Source organism: Drosophila montana, unplaced genomic scaffold (genome assembly GCF_035044405.1).
Source record: "Drosophila montana isolate Dmon_TW-CO22-7 unplaced genomic scaffold, ASM3504440v1 contig_3213_1, whole genome shotgun sequence".
In the NCBI taxonomy this organism is placed as follows: Eukaryota; Metazoa; Arthropoda; class Insecta; order Diptera; family Drosophilidae; genus Drosophila; species Drosophila montana.
Genome location: NW_026998093.1, coordinates 1351523 through 1361372, shown reverse-complemented (window position 1 = coordinate 1361372; position 9850 = coordinate 1351523).

Sequence of the window (9850 nt, the reverse complement as noted above, 5' to 3'; positions counted from 1 at the left end):
TGTGTTGGAGTTGGCTTGTATTAAGTGCACCGAAATCCGAGCGAGAGCTCAGAGAGACGCAAAGATGCCTCAGACTGAGACTGCAGGGTGCTCCAGATACTTTATAGTCTGATCAGCATTCCATAGGTAAATTTGCATCTTGGGCTGTGTCTGTCATTTCATTTCACCAAAAGTACACACACCACAACAGGCAGCAGCAGCAGCAACAGCGGAGCAGCAGCAGACGATGACGACGTTGGCCACGTTGGGGAAGAGGACGTCGCCACTGGCGGCCTGAACGCCTGGCTGGAGAGGCCGTCGCCGTCGCCGTCGGCGCAAGGATGCGAGCAATAGGAAGCAATGTGAATAGTTTGGCTGGACTTTAGCTGCCGCTGCCGCTGCTGCTGCTGCTGTTGCTGCTGCAGTCGACGCCGCCACCTTAATTTATTTCATCTCATGCAATAATTTTTGTGGTTAACAAGTTTTGGCGGCATCGTTAGCGTCTTCACACGCTTCGCGGGATATCAACACCATTTATTGCCGTTTTGGTATTTTCCTTTTGCCTCTCTGTCTCAGCCACAGTCGCAGCCCAAGACCCAGCCCCAGCCCCGAGCTCCAGCCCCGAGCCCCAGCCTTAGTCTCAGCCGCAGTCTCAGTGTCAGCCTCTGTGACTCTGCTCTTCATTTTGCACTGTGTTGCCGCTGCCGCTGTCCCGCCTCGCTTTAGTGGTTTGTTGTTGTTGTTGTTTTTGTTTTCGCTGCTTGGGCAGCAATTTTATTGCTTGATTTTTGCGGTTTATCTGCGCGCTCTCATATAAAAATCGATTGGATTCCCGTGAAATTGATAAGTCAAGTCAACGCCGTTGCTCAGCCGCTATATGTCGCTCCGCTGTACGCCCCATCGCCCCCGCTGGCCGGGCTGGCCGTGATCCTTGGCAGACGCTGTCGTAAATTATGCGCCTCGACTAGTTTTCTACATTAAAAGGCAGACGCCAGCGCCAGAGATTGCCACTGTCTACTCGAGCATTGGAGTCGACCGCTGGAAGCTGGCCCGGGGCGGCCTGTGCCCGGTAGTGTTAAAATATTCGACCACCTAGGGTCCCATGGAATTTATTTCGCCCCGGTCCGGCACATATCTGCCGCTTTTTATTAACGTTGGGGCATGTCATCAGCTTGGCTATTGCTTTTAGATATTTTGATTTTTCTTCTTTTTTTCCCCTCGTATTCTCTCGCCCTGAGCGGTTGCCTAATTGAAATATTAGTCGGAGCAATTCCACAGTTGGTGAGTCAGTCAGCCGGCCGCAATCTATGCTATATGCTATGACTTTGGACTCGCGAAGTCTGGCTGCAATGTTGCTTCCCATTTCTGTGCAGTTCAGTCTGCGAGCTGCTTATTTATAGCCCATCCATCGCCTGTCGCGACTCGCGTCGTTTTTGGCTATTTTTGCTCCAGACGGTGTACAGCAACTGGAAACGAACATTTTATCTCTAGTACAACAAATCATATATGCTCTAAGAAACGCATAGACAGAGGGCATATATGCAGAAGTTACAGACGGAAAAGTTCTTTATAATAATCTTCCGCTGGTTCGGATATAAGGTTCAATCTGAGGAATCTAGATATCATCCCTTTTATAGAGGTAGTTAACCGATTTGCAGTTAAGGTTTATGGATTTATGGATCACATTTTCTGTCTTTCTGACTTATTTTCGTGCTTTCCGTCGAGGAAGTTGGAGGAAACTTATCTTCTAAGAACATCTTCCAAATCGTGCATTGCTACTGAAGCGTAGGAGGCTACGCTAATTCTAGAATTTGTTTAAAAGATAACTGTGTATAGTTCAGATCGATCAGATTGAATATTTTATTGAAATAGTAACCAATATAAAGACAGCTTCAATCTGTCAAATACTATTGTGGAATCCACAATCCCCTCTTTACACACCCAACACATCTTCCACAGATCTTTGCAGCTTCTGTTTTTTTCACTTCTGCATTTTGCTTCACCTATTCGTTAGACCCTTAGGCAAAAGTATAGGGTAGTGAGCCAACAACGCCGACACTCGACGGGGCTAATTACATGGAGTTTATTTTAAGGCCCTAGACACAACGCTGATTATCTGCAATGCACGTGTCGCCGTCTTGACTTCAGTTTGCCAACCACAAAAAGTTTGCCAAAAATGTCACAAATTTGACTTGTCAGACATTTCATTATCAGACTGAATTATATTAGCACCGGGCTCGTCCAAATTCAGCAACTGATTTATAAAGCACTCGCAGCCATTAGTCACGACTGCACCACGCGCCTGGACCCTTGCTGTGGGTCAGTGCCGGATGCCACTGGCGTCACCTGCTCGACATACTTGTGATAAGATTGAAGGCGGCATTCGAATATCGCCGACAAGCGACAAGAATGACGATAATATTTTGTTTACAAATCTGCAATACACATCGCTGTGCCAAAAGGAAACAAGATTAACTTCACAATTAAGTATTTCCGAAAGCGAACGAGTAATATTTTTAGATTGATTGATTGATTTTAGATTGATTATTTCAAAGACCTTTGGCTGATGTATTTCAAGTGGGGGCTTACCGGCTTCTATTTTAAGGACTGGGCTAGATACGTTTTAGATACTTTGTATACCCTGTTGTAGCTGGCCACAGAAAGCAGCTCCGAACCCTAAAGGGTTCTTGATCGGAAGGTAGAGCAGACAGACCGACTTGTCTGTTGGTCCAAGAGTTTGCTGCAGTAAGAGATTTTCAATTCAAAGGAATAAGTTTTCTTCCTTATTTCCTTATCCTCTCTCGGATATATCGATGGGTTAATTAGACGCCAAGTAGAAGCCTTGTATACCCTGTACTAGTTGTAGCAGGCAATAGGAAGCAGCTCCAACCCGTAAAGCGTATACAAACTCTCTATCGGAAGAACAACCAATTCGACTTGACCATTAGTCCAATAGTTAGCTGCAGTTAAAGATTTTCAATTCAAAGGAATAAGTTTCCTTGCCTACACTCAATTGGGTTTCCGTAGAATGCTTAGATATCATTTGACCCGTGCAATTGTAGTCTCTCCGGCGGTAGCCTTTCGTTTGTGCCTCATCGATGGGCTAATTAGACGCCAAGTCAACACTTAAAGACATGTGAAATTAGGTAAATACATTCATTAATTTATTTTGTGCTCAGCCGCTCAACCCCCGAGCTGAGCTCGCCACAAATCATCAAAAGTCATTTAGCAAACATTTGAAGTTGAAAAATAGCCTTCAGTTTGCTTCAATGCACTTGAAGAGAGCCAACCGCAAGTGGACGTCAGCCGGGCAGACGATAAAGAGAAGCGACGAGGGACGGGGTGGTTGGGGTAAGTCGGGGTAAGCCGCTAAGAGGTAAGGGGCAAGGGGTTAGAGCCAAACGGCGGCAACTTTTTACGGAAGCGGCTCAGGTACAGGTACACAAAGTCAAACCAAAGAGTCACGTCACGCGTGGGTGCCCTGCAGTTCCAGTCGCAGTCCCAGACCCAGACCCAGGTCCCACTCCCAGTGCCAGTGCCAGTGCCAGTCTCAGAGTCGAGCTCAGAGCGTACTTAGCACTGTTGAATAATTTCCACAACCACGAAACCCAATTGAAATTAGAGCCCGAGCTCAGTAACAGACCCAGTGTTAGTCTCAGGCCCAGTGCCAAAGCCAGAGACAGGGCCAGGCCAGAGACAGAGCCAGGCCGAGCCACATGTCGCCGCTAACAACCTGAATGGCCTGCACCGCCCCGCCCCGGCCCGCCTCTTTGCCCCGCTGCTGCTTCTGGTGTAGGCCAAGTGCATTTTCATTTCCATTTCCTCGGCGAGCGAGTGAGAGAGTTGCTCGAATTGTTGGCACTGCCTGCTACTCATAATGCGGAAGATTGCACCGACCACGTTGAGGCCCAGTTCGGCTTCGTTCCGATCCGTTCCATTCTCGCGCCCCTGCCACAGAGCGTCGCCGGGCGTCGCTTATCTGTGCACTCAGATCTTGAGGTTTCTGCGTTCTGTAGATTGGCTGGCAAGTTTTTAACACAATTTAGTGGCTGTGGCGGCTGATGATCGCAAGGGTGGCACCCGGAGACAGCCAAGAAAAAGTGACAGAGCTGCCGAGAGAAGGGCGAAGGGGACGGGCACGGCAACGTAGGGGCCAGCAACTAGTAGCTATAACTATAACGGGCACTGTCTTGGGTTACCTGAGCTTCAGTTCGCCCGATGCATGCAACAGGAACAAGTGCAGCAGAGAAACAAATTTGAATCTCAATTACTTTCATTGCAATTACACACAACAGAGATGGCGCGATATTAAGAGACAGAGAGGGAAAATCATTGAGCTCCTGTTTCTTACCTAACCAACCACGCAGCCAGCGAGTGCCACAGAATAAACTTTGCTTGCTTTATCAAATCCAACTTAATTGATTGACAATAACTCATGAAAACCATAAATACCCCAGCAAATGTTTAGTCAAGGCGCGTGACTAACATCACAAATGATATCATCATTGGGGCAACCTTATCACGGTATACTAATGCTGAGTGTCGATTAACAAAGTCGGTTTAGATAAACTACTATAAATATCTAAGAAATCAATCAAATATAAATCAACTTATACATTTAGTGAGGAGCCTAACATTCTTGTTGCTATAGCTACTAGTTCCTAACGAGACCTGGGCTTACGAACTAATTGAACTGGTTCGAGCCATGAACCAAATCACTGAACACATTTGAAGCCTAAAACCAAATAATTCTCAACTTGTTTGTTTGAAAACCAAGTCCCACTTTTTTAACTGCTTATTATGCAATTTGAAAACTTATTCAAACCAAAACTAGGACTTTTTATGTAAGAAATCACGTTCACGAACTGAACCGAGGATCTGGTTCGCGCCATGAACCGAACTACTAAACACATTTGCTGCCTAAAACTAAATAATTCCAAAGTTTTTTGTACATTTACATTAGCTGTTAGTTATGCAAGCTGGTTCAAACCAAAACCTGGACATATGAATATACAAAATCACGTTGACGAACTAACCCGAGACACTGGTTCGCACCGTGAACCGAACCATCGAAAACATTTCCTGCCTAAAACAAAATAATTGTCAACTTATTTGAAAAACAAGTCCCACATTTTTAACTGCGATTCGTGCAATTTAAAAACAGGTTCAAATCAAAAACTGTATTAAACGCTGTATTAAATCAGGTTCACGAACTGAACTTGAAGGCGTGGAACAGAATCGCGCCGTGAACCGAATCACTGAACATTTTTGCAGTTTTATCCTTTCTTTTAGTTTTATTTTTATATTTTTAAGAAGATAATTTTAAGCTAAGATATCAACTGTCGTTTAAATACAAGCCTTAGCTTAGCCACCCACAAGCTACGCACCTTTGATCCAATTTTCTCTTTGTGTGTGTGTGTCTGTGTGTTTGTGTGAAAAGTCATTTAGGAAAATTACACAATCATTTGTGTAGTTTTTGTATTTATTTTTGTTTTGCTTTCAAGTACTTAACAAAAATATGGCAGAGAACTTAACTTGTTGTTGTGGGGATGTGCGGTGTAGAGAGGGAGGAGTGGGGGAGGGCTGTGTTTGTGCTTTTAGCCATTTAATTTTCATTATATTTTCTTTGCGTTAACGCAGGCAGCGCAGTTGGCGTTGACGTCGACGTTGCGCCTGCGCGCATTTTAAAATTGCTTCTGGAAAATTTGTTTTCGGTATATTTGTTATTGTTGTGGGTTTTCAGTGGTGCGTTTTAACTGTTGTTATTGTTGTTCTACTTGGTGTGTGTGTATGTGTGCGCGATTGTGTGTGTGTGTGTGTGTGTGCGTTTGTTGATGATGCAATGACGCTGCGCTTGGCAGCTGTTGTCTACTGCCGTCTGCTGTGTGCCAGGTTCTGTCTCGGTCTTCGTCTCGGTCTCAGTATTGGTCTCCCGTTCCATTCCGGCCTCTGGCCCTGCCCCTGCCCCTGTCTCTGCCCCTGCTGCTGTCTCTGCCTCTGCCGCTGCCTCTGTCGGGATTCAGCAGTTTGTTTATGCGCGCACTTTGAGGTTGAGGTCCACGAGTTCGAGTATTTCCTGCACTTCCGCAACTCTTGGATGCAGAGCAGTTGATTCCCAGCCCCAGCGGCAAACAATGCTGTCTGATTGTTGCTGCGCACAGTTTGCAGCTTTTCAAACATTCATTCATTCATTCGCTGTCTACCTGTTTAAATTCCGCCTGGCAGCGACAGGTGCTGCTGCCCTGGCTGCCCCCGCCCTGTTATCAAGTCATGATTCTACTTCCATTTCTACTTCCACTTCTATTTCCGCTACCAAATTGTCACATTAAATGCCCGATAAGATACACAAAATTCGTGTCATTTAGTTAATTTAAGAATTATTCAATTCGATTCATAAACCATTTAAACATCTATTAAATATGAAAAGTGTGCGATAATATTTTGGTCTTATCGCTGTTCAACTTAATGTTAAGCCCATCAAGAAAAAACCTAAATTTCGGGTACGTCATAATCTTGCCGATATGCATCGATAAGAAAGCGTCACCTTGATAAGCCTGAGAGTTATATTAGGAGACGAGTTAAAAGCGTATTTCTTGAGTTTGATCAAAATATTGTGAAAAACAGAACAAATATCCATCTAGATCTAGACCATCTATAGAACTAGATGAAAGAGTAGTCAATGTGGTTCATGAGCAAGTAACATATGCTATATGCTAAGCATCTGGAGAAACAAAGAAGGCTTAAAATTTGGTATATCATTCCTATAACAGCTATACGATATAGTGTTCCAATACATATATACATCCTACAGCAAAATGGGATCCATGCTAAGTTTATTGTCGTTGGCCTTAAAATTGATAAGAAAAACTTGCATAGAAACAGCTAGGCAGATATATATATAATATAATATACGTTTATGACTAATTGGCGTAGGGTTTTTGATTGTAATCAAAAATCAATTCAATTCGTTAAATGACAGATCAAAGGCGCCTAACAGCTGAGAATCAGAATACATTTAAGATAAGGATCGATTGCCTTTTACGATAGACTTTCATTCATGAATAATAATCGATAACATATCTTTTGGTGATTATATTCAGATTAGCTTGGGCATGCTGCTACGCCAGCCCAGCGTAGAGGTCGGATACCAATTTTTGTGTATATTACTTGATTTTTTGTTACACCCAAAACCCAGGCTTAAGTCTGATGAAGCGCCAGCGTTGAGGTTCAGGTTTTTCTTACAATTGCCGCACTTGTCACCAGCTGGGACTGGAGCGAGGCAATCTTTTTGTGCTACGCTTTTTATTTGCCGCTTGCCTCTGCTGCTTTTATTGTTATGCGCGCTGCGTAGAACAAGTGGAAGCTTTGTTTGACAACAACAACAACAACAGCAACAATAACAAAGGCAACTACAGCTACAACAATCATATTAACAACAATAACAACAATAACAACATTAGCAGCAACTGGTAAAAACGTTAAGTTTACACGACTTCCAACCGCCGACAGCTTCACCTGACGACTTGGTCTCCTTCTTCTGTTGTGGGCTTGACATTTGACAATAAAGCAAATAATCATGGGAAAAAGCTGAGCTCCCAACTCGCTCTAAACACTTGTTTTCATGTGCCTTTGTCTGCCTGCTTGTGTTTGTGTTTGTGTTTGTTTTAGCCAAATGTGTTTTCGTTTTCGTTGACTACCCGTTTAACAAACAAAGTACAACAATCAAAACCAGCTATTCCTTAACCTGCTACGTCAGCCAACTGCCTTTAATCTAATCTCTCTAGTCAATATCGGCCGCGCGGGTCCGAAATTTTTGCACAAAAAAATATCACTTTGGCGCACTTTGATTATCCAAATTCTATGGAATGTTGTTGAGTAAACTATTATAACTTAATCTTTTATCCAAGTTTGTGTGACATGTCAGCCAATGGTATAGTTTAATATAAGAATATTGTCAAGCCGATGAAGAAAACAAAAAATTCAAAGTAAGAAACCAACGAAGAAAAAACTATGGATTTAGGAAGATTCGGCTTCATGTAGATAATCTTCTATTTGAACTTGACGAACTGATCTAGGTAAATTTAATACGACAGGGAATCCAAAATTAACAACAATCAATAAAATGTGTAGCTTATCAAAGAACATTCTGCTTCTCTTATCGCCAACTTAGACAATTTTCCGTTTCGACATGTCGAACGGATCTAAATTAAATAAGACAGGCAATTAAATATTGGCAACAGCCAATCAAATTTGTGGTCTTATCGGTTTCGCGATATGCCAACCAGACTTGGCTCGCATAAAAAGCTGCCCCTCGTGCGAACAATTTCAATTGCGAGAGCAAAGCCAATTCAAAGAGTTGTCATTCTAAATAAGTGAAATTCAGTCCCAAAAGTTGAAAAGTGTTTTTACCCGTTTTCGGAATTCTGATTATACTGATTACTAATTCCTCAATTGGCTAAGAGTAAGCAACACTTCGATTGCTTTAAGGTATTTCCTACTGTTTATTTCTTAAAAAACTATTTTAATACATACATAAAGATATATCTTTTTTAAAGAGAATAATAAGAAATTATCTGTTAAAATTGTGAACACTTTGACGAGCTGTTGGTTTATAATGCACACAAATAAGTGAAATTAAGTCCCAAAAGTTGAAAAGTGTTTTTACCCGTTTTCGGATTTCTGATTATACTGATTACTAATTCCTCAATTGGCTGAGAGTAAGCAACATTTCGATTGTTTTAAGGTATTTCCTACTGTTTATTTCTTAAAAAATCCTTTTTCTACGTATACAAATCTTTGTATACATATCTTGTTTTTAGATTATAATAAGAAATTATCTGTTAACATTTCGACGGGCTGTTGGTTTGTAATGCACATTAAATAGGTTGATATCTATGGTTTAAGGACAAAGTCCTTACGTAAGGAATATGAATACCGTCGCGTGTAACGTAACGCCCTACGTCATATCCGCTACGTAAACGTTTAGATTTCGAAACAATTTATGTATATTTCTAGTATTCCAATTGGCAATCTGTATTAAAGAAACTGTTTTTAATATTCTAATATACAAACATAATATATACATATTTATGATCCCACTTAGGAATGAGGTTGACGGATTTATTATATGTAAATACATATAGTAATTTCTGAGAATGTGGAAATATTGAGTTAAAGTCTTCTGCAAACTACAAAATATTTTGCATAACAATTATTAAAACCCATTTTAATGTAATTTCGCACATTTCAAATCAATTAGTTAAATGCATTCGAAGTTTTGGGAGGGTTTTTTGGTCTTATATGCAGAGAGCGCAACGTATAAGCATGCAACATCAAACTCAGACATCGAACTCGAGCCGAATGCATGTAACAGTGCCATTCGGAGCTTAACATAGCCATTTTGAGTACAACATACAACATTAACAGTTTATGTTAGCTTTAGTTTAAATTCCTCAATTTGTTAGAATTAATATTTCAACAATTTGCATAGTTTAGTTGACTTTAATTGCTATCAATATCGCTTGGGAACATTTAAAAAATCAATTGTTTAGCCTAGGAGTAGAAAATCTATCAATTTACAATAACAGCAGTACCTGCTAACGATCTTGTATGTTCGGTTCGCTGACTGGTTACGATGCGTTGGCGGTTCGACTTGTGCAGCGCAACGTAAGCGTTTACGTGTCGAGTTACGTGTTGGTGTTAGTCCGCGGCAAACAGTCAAAGGCAACGGGTCAGATACGCGCGTGTCGGCAAACCGCAAACCAAAAAAAATAAATCGGCGAAAGATACAAAAACATTTCAGAGACCGAACACCGAGAGCATTGATAAAAATGTTGAATCGATTTAACTGCAGACCGAAACTCTGAGGCTG